A 12843-nucleotide genomic window follows, 5' to 3' on the forward strand; every position below is an offset into this window, starting at 1 on the left:
GCAAGCTCCTGGAGAAACTGGCCATCTCCCAGCTTAACCTCCACGCTGAATCTGTTGGTAGTCTTCATGACCATCAATCTGGCTTCAGAGCTGCCAGAAGCACGGAAACTGCTCTCCTGAACATCCGTGAGGACCTGCTCTTGAACCTCGATTCCAACACTCCGTGTGTTCTCATTCTACTCGATCTCTCCTCTGCCTTTGACACTGTCAACCATGCCATCCTGCTCAACCGTCTCCGTGATAACCTGGGTATCACTGGTCAGGCTCTGGCGTGGCTGACCTCTTTCCTTTCCAATCGACCCTCCCAGGTCCAACTGGGGTCCTTCCTCTCTGACATCTTTTTTTCCTCCTGTGGTGTTCCCCAGGGATCTAACCTCTCTCCCTGGCTTTTCAACCAGTATCTGGCACTCCTTGCCCTCCGCATCGCCGCTCTCTGCCCCAACTTCCAGTGCTATGCAGACGATACCCAGCTCATTTTCAGGCTACCCTCGGCCTCCTCCTCTCCTTCCCTCATCTCTGACTGTCTGTCTGCTATCCAGGAATGGTGTGCCGCCAATGACCTTTGCCTTAATGCCAGTAAGACTGAGATTCTACTTATCGGCACACCCACTCCCTCCTTCCCTGCAGCTCTCTGGCCGGCCTCCCTTGGCCCCCTTCCTGCTCCTACCTGCAAGGCAAAAAACCTCGGGGTCATCTTCGACTCCACACTCTCCTTTTCTCCTCATATATCAGACGTCTCTAAGAAGTCACACTACCAGCTGCACCTCCTCAGAGGTATTTTTCCCTTCCTCTCCTTCCCCCAGAAGCTCACTGTCTCCCGAGCCCTGGTTCTCTCAAAGCTGGACTACTGTAACAGCCTCTATCTTAATCTGCCTGCCTCCACTCTCCGCCCTCTGCAACTCATCCAGAACAGAACTGCGAGACTTGTCCTTGGTCTCAAGCCCAGGGACCGTATCTCTCCAGGACTGAAATCTCTACACTGGCTCCCAGTGGCTGCGAGGATTAAGTTCAAAACCCTCTGCATTGTCCACAAGGCCTTCTGGGGCCTGGGGCCCAAATACCTTCAACTCTCTCTTCCTAAATATCTTCCTTCCCGAGCCCTTCGCTCATCCGTCTCCAACTCCCTCAGGGTCAGACGCTTCTCGAAGCAACGAGCTGGGGGTAGATCACTCTCTGCAGCAGGGGCCTCCCTCTGGAACAGCCTTCCTGCCTCCCTGAAACTTGAGGAGAACCACCTCCGGTTCCGGAAGCACCTCAAAACCTTCCTCTTTGTTTCTGCTTTCTCTCTCCCTCTCCCCTGCTGAACAGCTTTCATTCTTCACTGAATCTGCTCTGAATCTGCAACTGGGCCACTCTCAGTGACCTCGGTTCAGGGTCCAGCCACTCTCCACTTGCACTGCCTCCCTGGCACCCCCCTGCACTGCGGGACTGTCACTGTATCCTTACAGCCCCCCTTCCCAACACTTGTTCTGCATCTACCTTGCACTTGCCACCAGCTGGCCTTATTTATTATTTTTTACACTACTTACCTTGTACTGCACTTCCCCCCCTCCCCTTCCCCTTGCACTTTTCCCTTCCCCCCACCACTGCACTTGCGCGATCTGAATGACACCTGGCCTAGTAGGATCGTTGTCTGTCTTCCCCCCCCCTGCCTCGTCGCGCCTTGAAACACTTGTGTATAGGCGCGTTACAAATGCCATATCATATCATATCATATCATACATTGCACAACGTCCCAACCCACACATTCTTTTTTCTCCAACAGATACCAAAGAATGCCTACCAAAAAGCAACGCTGTAGAAAGCAACGCAGAAATAGAGCAAATCAAAATAAAACTGTACAAAATAAGCATCCACCACTAGCAGAATGTATACAAAAAATTCAAACAAAACAGCTATTAGAGCCACTAAGCGAAACTAAAACAGCTTGCATTAAAGACACTTTGACTCCTCTTTCAAAATGTAAAACTAAACAGAAAGTTATTAAAAAGACTACAGCTACCACTAGTGCTAACACAGCACCTATACATCTTGATGTAGCCACAACTAAGCATACCGAAATAAATATTTTACAAAAAATGTTCCACCACAGAGTCCTTCAGAACCTTAGGGGACAAATCATGCTCAAACCTTAAAAAAAAAAAATAGGTAAGAATACATACACAAAGCATTCATTAGGGACTTGTTCCTGTGCCACATGGCTGCAGAGAGTGCATGTATGTTTCCACACGTATGACATCTGGAAGATTTCATTTATATGTATGTTTTTGTTTTCTAGTACTTGTAGTAAGTACATTAGCAATTCTAGTGGATCTTCTTGTGAGTTTATAGTGAATCTGACCATTCCAGCACATTAGTCCAATTCCTGCCTTATTCCAGAAACACTGTAAGTCAGAAGTATTACCTCAAAAGACATTATTTATAATAGTTTTAAACAGAATGAAACCACTTACAAAATTAATTACTAAACTACAACAAGGAATTCTCAACAAATGGACTACCAACAAAGATAGCTTCACAAACATCTGTGCAGGTGAGTGGAGTCACACCACCAGCCCAGAACCATATTTCAATGAAGAAGCATACAAACAAAAGCAAACAAACCCAATTGCCATACATAGCAGTGGACGAGGGTATGAAAATGTTAATAATGCCATCATGGAACAAGAAATGCTGCTCACAAAAATATATCCAGCTAACTTAGCATCAACTCTCCATTCCACTGAACCAATACTTTCAGTCTACAAATGGCCGTGCACATCAATGTGTAACATAGGCAAAAATGATTTCACATATTTATGCCAGTTCTTCAATCAGTATGTGAAAGGCAAAGACAAATTAAAAATCAAACTATGGATACCTGTCCAGTGCGAAAATACAAAGGGCTACAAGGACATTCATCAGCCTGCATTTCTGGACCTACTTGCAAAGGCACCTTCCACCATATCAAAATGTTAGCAACACACCATTCAACTGTAAGAAATCGCATTCATAAACTGTACTATGCCAAAAGTCCTGCTTTAGAACGCGCCTATTTAAATAACACTCTTCTACATGGTACAGCCAACAAACTACTCGAAGAAATAGAGGCCATCCAGAAAAAATGTTTTAGAAGTGAAAAATTCAATATCTTTAGAACAGAGTAGCAACAACTTTACAGATGGCAACCTTCTACTACACACATACAAACAAGAAATACTAAAGTTTAAAAGCACATCTGCTGAAGTACCAAACCATGTGTGTGTGTATTACCGCAGGACTTTTTATAAAAATAGTACAAAAACTGTAGACATAATGTACAACATAGAAGGCAATGAAGATTCCACGTGGTTCCAATTAGCTCTCTATCTTATAGCAGAAAACAAATATGAAATTACTAACCTCTCAATAATTTGCAGATACTGCACTGCAAAACTTTACAACAACCAAATACCTTCAGGTGCTATCACTAATAACTTGGAAATAGTCCCACTACCAAAACCACTGCAACAACTTAACTTGTATGTGTCATGATCTCTGCTTCCAAAAGATCAGGACTTGCCCGACTCCCTTGGAAGCAGACCCATAACCCCGGTTCCGAGTGCCAGCCAGTCCCAATTGGGACCTTTTGGACCCTGTCCTGGTGCCAGTGGCACCAGGCTCATAAAGATGCCCAGTCCCAGCGCTGGAAGCGCCGGGCTCATAATGCTTGGGTGGACTTACCTGCAGCAGACCATGCTGCTTACTTACCTGCCAGTTGAACCCCTGATCCTCTTCTGTTTGGGACTACTTTTCCTGTTGGGTGGGGCAGGAGCCACTCCCTAGGTTCAGAACACTGGAACTCTTCTGGAAAGCAGGAACTCTTTTCTTACCTAGGCGTGGCTGTGGAAGGAGATACCTAAGCACTACAGGAGGCTATTTAAACCACACCCGATGGATGAATCTTGCTTTGTGTTATTCTGCATTCTCTGCAGCAGAACGCTCATCGTGTCTTCTGCTTCTGATCCTGGGCCTAAGGGAACAAAGGCTTACCATCCTGGAATCCAGTCTTCAGCAGCACCTGTAAAGACAAAGAAAGAACAGGTTAGCACTACGGTCTTCAGTGGCAGCGCATCTCTTACCTGGTCCATCGGCTGTCACCAATGCCTCGCGCTGCATTCCGGCATCTGAAAGACAAAGGCTTACCTACTCTTCGCATGCTCCGGAGGTCTTCGCACTGCTTTCCGGCATCTGAAAGACAAAAGCTTACCAGCTCTTCGCACGCTCCGGAGGCCTTCGGCGCTGCATCCCGCATCTGAAAGACAAAAGAAGGTGCGTTTAAAGACATTGGGCAACTTTATTACTCACGTGCCATTACTCCTTCCCACGCCGAATCCAGTGGGTATTCCAGCACCCTTCAGCTTCTCTAAAGCTCCGAACTTGTACCTGCAAGATAAAAGGGACAGTTAGTGCGCATCGTGAAGCAGGCTACAAGCGCTTACTTACGTGCTTCCAGGCGCTTCTATTCCTCACGCGGATTCGATCCTCAACTCTCATCAGCCCGCCATCCGCCATCGCCGGAACCCTGCAAAACAAGAGATATCATTACAAAAGACTTTTAAGACATTTGAAGTGCCCAGAACTTACCGTTCGTGCAGTTAACAACGGACAGCAGTCCTCTGAGGTCAAGAGGCCTGCACCCTTATCCAGTGAAGAAACTGGTTACGGCACCCTGCCCCGAGGCAGATGGAGAGCTCGGCGTTCACTTACCTAAGGTTAGGGCGTTAACCTTTGGGGTTCTACAGGAGAAGAGAAAGGGAAGAGGAGAGAGGCACCCAATAACCCCAGTTCATTAATCCCATATTTTCTATCTGCAGACATCTTACTCTTCGAGTCAGACATACAGTGCACAGAGGTCCAGCCCAAAGAGCCAACCGTGTGTTACACATCACCTTTGAAGATATGGCATTCACCCAGTCAAGACCGGCGCCTCTGCGGGAATCAGGTGAGCGTTACAGAACACAAAGCCTACCGCAAAACTCCCACCCAGGCGCTACGGAAACCTCGGATACCGACCAGCTAGTCCAGTTACTTGGGGAACTAAGAGCAGAAGTGCATGCTGCCCGTCAGGAAACGAATGCTCTAAGAAGGGAACTGATTATTTCCAAGGAGCGAACAGACGATCTCGCTAGACAATTGCTACAGTCACAAGCCGGACAAACTCTGTTACCCGCATCAGGGGCAAATCTTCCTTCAACATCCTCTACGAACCCAGTGCAGATCAACCTACCTGGGAATGTACCTCTGGCTCCGCCCGAACGATTTTCTGGTGACCCAAAGAGGTTTGCAGTATTTATTAATCAGTGCCGGTTGCACTTCTTATGCCGGCCAGCAGCCTTTCCAACTGATCAAGCTAAGGTAGCTTTCGTGCTTTCGTATCTTAGTGGCAATGCGGCAGACTGGTCGATCCCTCTAGTTAAACAAGATGATCCGGTTCTCCATGATTTTCAAGCTTTTCAGCTCAGTATGGAAAAACTGTTTGCAAGACATTCACAGGGGCAGGCCTTGGACAATGAGCTCCTTTCATTGCGACAGGGTAATCAAGACCTTTTGGCTTATATTGCGTCTTTCAACAGACTGATAGTGGAAACTCGATGGCCTGAGGACAAAAGGATTACGCTGTTTTATAGAGGTCTACGTGGAGAGCTCAAAGATGTGTTAGCCCAAGTAGTGAATCCCCCGCAAGACTGTTCGGACTATATTGACTTAGTCGTTCAAATTGACCACAGACTGCAGAACAGGAAGGCCGATCGTTCCAAGTTTGATGCTCGAGTATTTTCCAAACCACCAACTCCTACCAAAGGAGTAGACTCCGGGGAACCCATGCAAATAGGGGGCCTGAAAGGACCACTAACACAAAAGGAGCGGGAAAGGAGAAAACAGCTGCAATTATGCCTCTATTGCGGAAACTCGGGGCACTTTCTTCGAGACTGTCCGGTGAAACCAGCCAAGAAGGCAGTAGGAGCTGCAGTTACCAGGGTCACAAACTCTGAGCAGGGAAACGACCTTGCCCGACAAGAATAGAGGTCCTCTTGCCGAGCGTTAAAACCAGTTCAGTGACCTCGCATTTCGTGATACCTATGGTCCTCATTAGCCCTGAACATCCGGATCGATTACATGCGATTGAAGCTTACGTCGACAGCGGTGCCATCGGCAATTATGTGGATCATGAAATGGTTTTGAGGATGAATCTGACTCTTTGTCCAAAGGCTGTAAAGGACGTCATTACTACGGTGGATGGTACGGAGATAGCCTCCGGACCAGTAACGCATACCACCCAAGAAGTGACGCTAGTAAGTCAAGATGGACACCATGAGAAGATCATGTTTGATGTGATCAAGGCCCCTCAGCTCCAGATTATTCTAGGAATTCCTTGGTTAGAGAAGCACAATCCTCAGATCGATTGGCGAGCAAGAACGGTTCAGTTTCCAGAATGTGTCTCTACTTGTCACCCTCGACCTGGTGTTGCACTGGCAGCAATTTCCTCGGGGGCTCCCCAGTTACCTCCTGAATACCTAGAATTCCAAGATGTTTTCCGGAAGGATCAGGCTAACTCTCTACCTCCTCATAGGTCTTATGACTGCCAGATAGACCTGATATCTGGATCTACTCCTCCTTGTAGTAGAATTTATGCCCTCACCGAGCCTGAGAATCTTCACCTCCGACAATACCTGGATCAATACCTAGCGAATGGGTTTATTCGTCCCTCCAAGTCCCCTGCTTCCTCAGCTTTGTTCTTCGTTCCAAAAAAAGAAGGGGACCTTAGAACTTGTATAGATTATCGCGCCCTGAACCAGATCACCGTTAAGAATAGATATCCGTTACCTTTGATCCCTGAACTCCTGGACCAAGTCAGAAAAGCATGCATATATACAAAGCTGGATCTTAGAGGAGCCTACCACTTGGTACGAGTAAAAGAGGGCGATGAATGGAAGACGGCCTTCCGCACCAAGTATGGGCTATTTGAATATCAGGTCATGCCCTTCGGACTTTGCAATGCCCCGGCCGCCTTTCAATATTTTATGAACGATGTCCTCAGAGAGCTCATAGATGTGTGTGTTGTTGTTTACATTGACGACATCCTCGTTTATTCTTCATCGGAAACTGAACATCGGAAACACGTGAAAATGGTCCTCGAGAGATTGCGTCAACACAAACTTTTCGCTAAGTTGGAAAAATGTGATTTCAACGTGACTGAAGTTGAATTCTTGGGATTCATATTATCACCTAGCGGAGTGCGTATGGATTCAAAGAAGGTTGATGCAATTCTCAATTGGCCATCGCCATCCTCCGTAAAAGGTGTTCAAAGCATGTTAGGCTTCGCTAACTTTTACCGCAGGTTTATCCCCGAATTCTCTCGAATAGTCCAGCCCATCACCGCCTTGTTAAAGAAAAACAAACGTTTTGAATGGTCTACCGAGGCGGAACAAGCTTTCCAGAATTTGAAAACTAGATTTATCTCTGCACCGATCTTAAAACATCCTCGCCCAGAACTCCCCTACATCGTAGAAACTGATGCTTCGAGCCTTGCCATGGGGGCAGTTCTATCACAAAAGGACCCAGTAACCAATCAGTTGCATCCCGTGGCATTTTGGTCCCGCAAATTCTCGCCTCCTGAAATCAATTACACTATTACTGATAAGGAACTTCTAGCTATCAAGTCCGCCTTTAAGGCTTGGCGGCATTATCTTCTGGGGGCCCGACACACCGTTACTGTGATTACAGATCACCGAAACCTGCAATATTTGAAAACCGCAAAAGCTCAATCCTCTAGGCAACTCCGTTGGGCACTATTCTTTGCCGAGTTTGACTTCATAATTACCTATCGACCTGGTACAAAAAACGGTAAAGCTGATGCCCTTTCTCGGATGGGAGTGGAAGAACATTTGATCAATCCTAAACCTGTACCTATCATTCCCGGACAAAGAATTCTAGGTGTAATCGCCACACAATCCATAGAGGAAGTTAAGGATAAAGCCAGGCTACAGTTAACTCCAGCAGACATACAGAATTGGCATCTGCAGGGAAAGGACTTTACGGTGAAGGACAACCTATTATATTTCCACGGTTATACCTGCCCAGCACAGATTTACAGAAAAAGGTAATCTCTTGTTATCACGATTCTTTAATGGAAGGACCAAGACCTCGGAAAAGATCAAGCGCTACTTCTGGTGGCCGTCTTGGAAAAAAGATATCAGAGACTTTATAATGTCCTGTGGAGTATGCGCCCAAAACAAGAGTCAAAAGGAAAAACCAGCCGGCCTCTTACGCCCTATTGACATCCCGCCTCGCCCTTGGCATACGCTTTCTATGGACTTCATCACCGATCTACCTCCATGCTCCGGATACAATACGATCCTAGTAATCGTGGACCTATTCTCCAAGATGGCGCTTTTCATTCCACTCAAAGGCTTACCAACAGCAGCAACTCTGGCCCGAGAATTTCTTGAAAAACATCGTCCGACTGCACGGTTTTCCTTCAGTTCTAATTTCGGATCGAGGTAGTCAATTTATTTCTCATTTTTGGCGAAGTTGCTGTCGGTCGGCTCAAATTGATGTGAGACTTTCGACCAGCCACCACCCTCAAACCGACGGACAAACCGAGAGGACCAATCAAACTCTGGAACAGTATTTGCGCTGCATGCTACAACAAACTGAAAAAACTTGGAAAGATATCCTTTGGATAGCCGAATATTCCTACAATAACTCTGTCCACTCGGGAACTGGGAAGACCCCGTTTTTTCTTTTATACGGTAGTCACCCTCGAACCTCGGAGTTGGATCCACTCCAAGATCTTGCAACACCAGCAGTAGACCACCTGCATTCTACAATCACCCAAGCCTTTAAGGAAGCCGTTTCTCACCTTCAAAGGGCTAAAGAACAATACAAGAAAGGAGCAGACCAACATCGGAAGGAAGCCCCCCAATATCAAGTAGGAGATCAAGTCTGGTTATCCACCAAATATCTACCTCTAAAAGGACCACGCACATTCAACCCAAGATACCTTGGTCCCTATTCCATCACTACCATAGTAAATCCAGTAGCGGTCAAGTTGGACTTGCCCCCTCACATGAAGATACATCCGGTCTTCCACGTCTCTCTATTAAAACCCGTGCAACCTCAAACCCGACTAACTACATCTACAAAACCTATTCTAGTTGATGGAGAACTCGAGTTTGAAGTCAAAAGCATCCTGGATTCCAAGATCTCCAAATCTAAACTATTTTACCTGATTGACTGGAAAGGCTACGGTCCCCAAGAAAGATCCTGGGAACCTGCAGAATATGTCCACGCGCCTCGTCTAATCAAAAGATTTCATCGAACATTTCCTAACAAGCCCAAACCCCCGGAGAAGCCCGGTTTGGGAGGGGCCTTGAGGGGGGGGTGCTGTCAAGATCTCTGCTTCCAAAAGATCAGGACTTGCCCGACACCCTTGGAAGCAGACCCATAACCCCGGTTCCGAGTGCCAGCCAGTCCCAATTGGGACCTTTTGGACCCTGTCCTGGCGCCAGTGGCACCAGGCTCATAAAGATGCCCAGTCCCAGCGCTGGAAGCGCCGGGCTCATAATGCTTGGGTGGACTTACCTGCAGCAGACCATGCTGCTTACTTACCTGCCAGTTGAACCCCTGATCCTCTTCTGTTTGGGACTACTTTTCCTGTTGGGTGGGGCAGGAGCCACTCCCTAGGTTCAGAACACTGGAACTCTTCTGGAAAGCAGGAACTCTTTTCTTACCTAGGCGTGGCTGTGGAAGGAGACACGTAAGCACTACAGGAGGCTATTTAAACCACACCCGATGGATGAATCTTGCTTTGTGTTATTCTGCATTCTCTGCAGCAGAACGCTCATCGTGTCTTCTGCTTCTGATCCTGGGCCTAAGGAAACAAAGGCTTACCATCCTGGAATCCAGTCTTCAGCAGCACCTGTAAAGACAAAGAAAGAACAGGTTAGCACTACGGTCTTCAGTGGCAGCGCATCTCTTACCTGGTCCATCGGCTGTCACCAACGCCTCGCGCTGCATTCCGGCATCTGAAAGACAAAGGCTTACCTACTCTTCGCATGCTCCGGAGGTCTTCGCACTGCATTCCGGCATCTGAAAGACAAAAGCTTACCAGCTCTTCGCACGCTCCGGAGGCCTTCGGCGCTGCATCCCGCATCTGAAAGACAAAAGAAGGTGCGTTTAAAGACATTGGGCAACTTTATTACTCACGTGCCATTACTCCTTCCCACGCCGAATCCAGTGGGTTTTCCAGCACCCTTCAGCTTCTCTAAAGCTCCGAACTTGTACCTGCAAGATAAAAGGGACAGTTAGTGCGCATCGTGAAGCAGGCTACAAGCGCTTACTTACGTGCTTCCAGGCGCTTCTATTCCTCACGCGGGTTCGATCCTCAACTCTCATCAGCCCGCCATCCGCCATCGCCGGAACCCTGCAAAACAAGAGATATCATTACAAAAGACTTTTAAGACATTTGAAGTGCCCAGAACTTACCGTTCGTGCAGTTAACGACAGACAGCAGTCCTCTGAGGTCAAGAGGCCTGCACCCTTATCCAGTGAAGAAACTGGTTACGGCACCCTGCCCCGAGGCAGATGGAGAGCTCGGCGTTCACTTACCTAAGGTGAGGGCGTTAACCTTTGGGGTTCTACAGAAGAGAAAGGGAAGAGGAGAGAGGCACCCAATAACCCCAGTTCATTAATCCCATATTTTCTATCTGCAGACATCTTACTCTTCGAGTCAGACATACAGTGCACAGAGGTCCAGCCCAAAGAGCCAACCGTGTGTTACACATCACCTTTGAAGATACGGCATTCACCCAGTCAAGACCGGCGCCTCTGCGGGAATCAGGTGAGCGTTACAGTATGAGAGCATTATAATTCAAACAGTGCACCCATTTCAAGCAATAATAAGTCTTCAACCAAAAACAGCAAAACTACCTCCCTCTGAATTACTCAAAGGCATTTCTGGCAAAGTAGTTTATTTGCCATTAGATCTCAAAGAAAATGTACACACTCTGGGAGTGCAACATCCAATAGATCATCTTTGATTATCCTAGTAAATGGCATACCTACAAAAGACAAAACAATTTGGCAGCAACTAGTGGATTTAAATAAAGTTAGAGATGCCCTGCAATATCAAAAGGACAACAAAGAATACTACAAAGAAATAAACATTGAAGAAAATCTGATTGAAACCACCGAAATCATTAAGGACTTGTCAGGAACTGGCCAAATTCAACTTCTAGATCCTACTACAGACTCCAATATTTTAGACCATTATACAATTCATCCATTGCACTCTAAAGACACCATAGGTGATACACTGGAAACTTACCAAATACGGCAAGCCAAAGGATCTCCAATCAGCATATGGGAAAAAAGTGTAGAAGCACACAACTTTCCTCTACTCTTTCCTACCGGAAAAGGAGGAAGGTATGATGAAAGACCCACACAAATAACAGCTTCAGAATACCGCTCTTTACGAATGTATTATGAAGACCCCAGATTCAGACAAAATGTGGAATACATATTCCACTTTCTATTTGAAAGTGAATTTGCAACTCTATGCTACGGAGTTGCACACACATTGAAATCGGGTACCAATTTTCAAAATATGTCTGCTACGCAATTACTACAAAAAGTACAAAAAAAAGATGATGTTTTACAGTCAAGCATTACAAACCTTTTAGCAAACATGCATGGTACAAAAAAATACTGGTTCCAACGACACGCAGAAGTACGCTGTATGATAAGAAACCTTGGCCCACCCACATGGTTAGTGACATTAAGTTGTGCAGAATATGAATGGGAAGATTTGCACCATTTCCTACGCATAGCAAACAAAAACAAAACAAATATAGATAAACTCTTCTTTCTAGATCCTGTAACTGTATCAAGATATTTCCATCATCGCTTTATTGCCATGCTACACTTCATTTGTAATAAAACAGTTCCTCCCCTCAGAGAAATACAACATTTCTTTTGGGGAAAAGAATACCAAGCCATGCTTTTGTGGATTAAAGATGCTCCTAAATTTGGTCAGAACATTGATGCCACTATTTTGCAGTTCATTCAGAAATATGTCACTTATGAAATCCCTTCACAAAATACACATAGGGCCACATTACAACTCACCCGGTATGGAAACAACGGTGGCGGTAAACCCGCCACCACCGTTGTTTCCATACCGGGTGATCACGACTCCTGCAGGCGGACGAGGAACACCACCCACCTTCAGGCAGACGAGGAAAAACTGGCACCATCACGAGATGGTGCCTGTGTTTCCATGATCCCCATTCCCATTGAGTCCTATGGGACTCAATAGGAATGGGCATTTACACCATTCTGCCTCCGGAATTCCCGGGTCACCAGGGTTGTAATGCCCCGGTAATTCCGGGAATCACGGAGGCAGAATGGAAATACGAGTCCGACGGTAACCAGGTGGTTTTACCACCTCAGTTACCGCCGGACTCGTAATGAGACCCATAGTGACCTACATGCACAAGTTTTACAATTTCAAAGATACAAGTGTAGCAAGTATTGTCGGAGCAAATATAAAAACAAAGCAAAATACTAAATGCTGCTTTGGTTTCCCTAGACCAGTTTCAACAACAGGACAAGTAAACAACTTCATGTCTTCAGGCCTCATTACGACCCTGGCGGTCCCTTAATGAAGGGTGCTGGTACGGGACCGGCACCCTTCATTACGGGAGCGGCTATTGTGAGGTTCCCTTTGCGGGACCCGGAAAAAACATCTGGTAAAACCAGACATCCTTTCCGGGTCCTGCTAGTGGAACAGGAAGCTAATAATGGGCCGTTATTAACATGCCC

This window comes from Ambystoma mexicanum, chromosome 5p (genome assembly GCF_040938575.1).
Source record: "Ambystoma mexicanum isolate Mex_15411 chromosome 5p, UKY_AmexF1_1, whole genome shotgun sequence".
NCBI lineage: Eukaryota > Metazoa > Chordata > Amphibia > Caudata > Ambystomatidae > Ambystoma > Ambystoma mexicanum.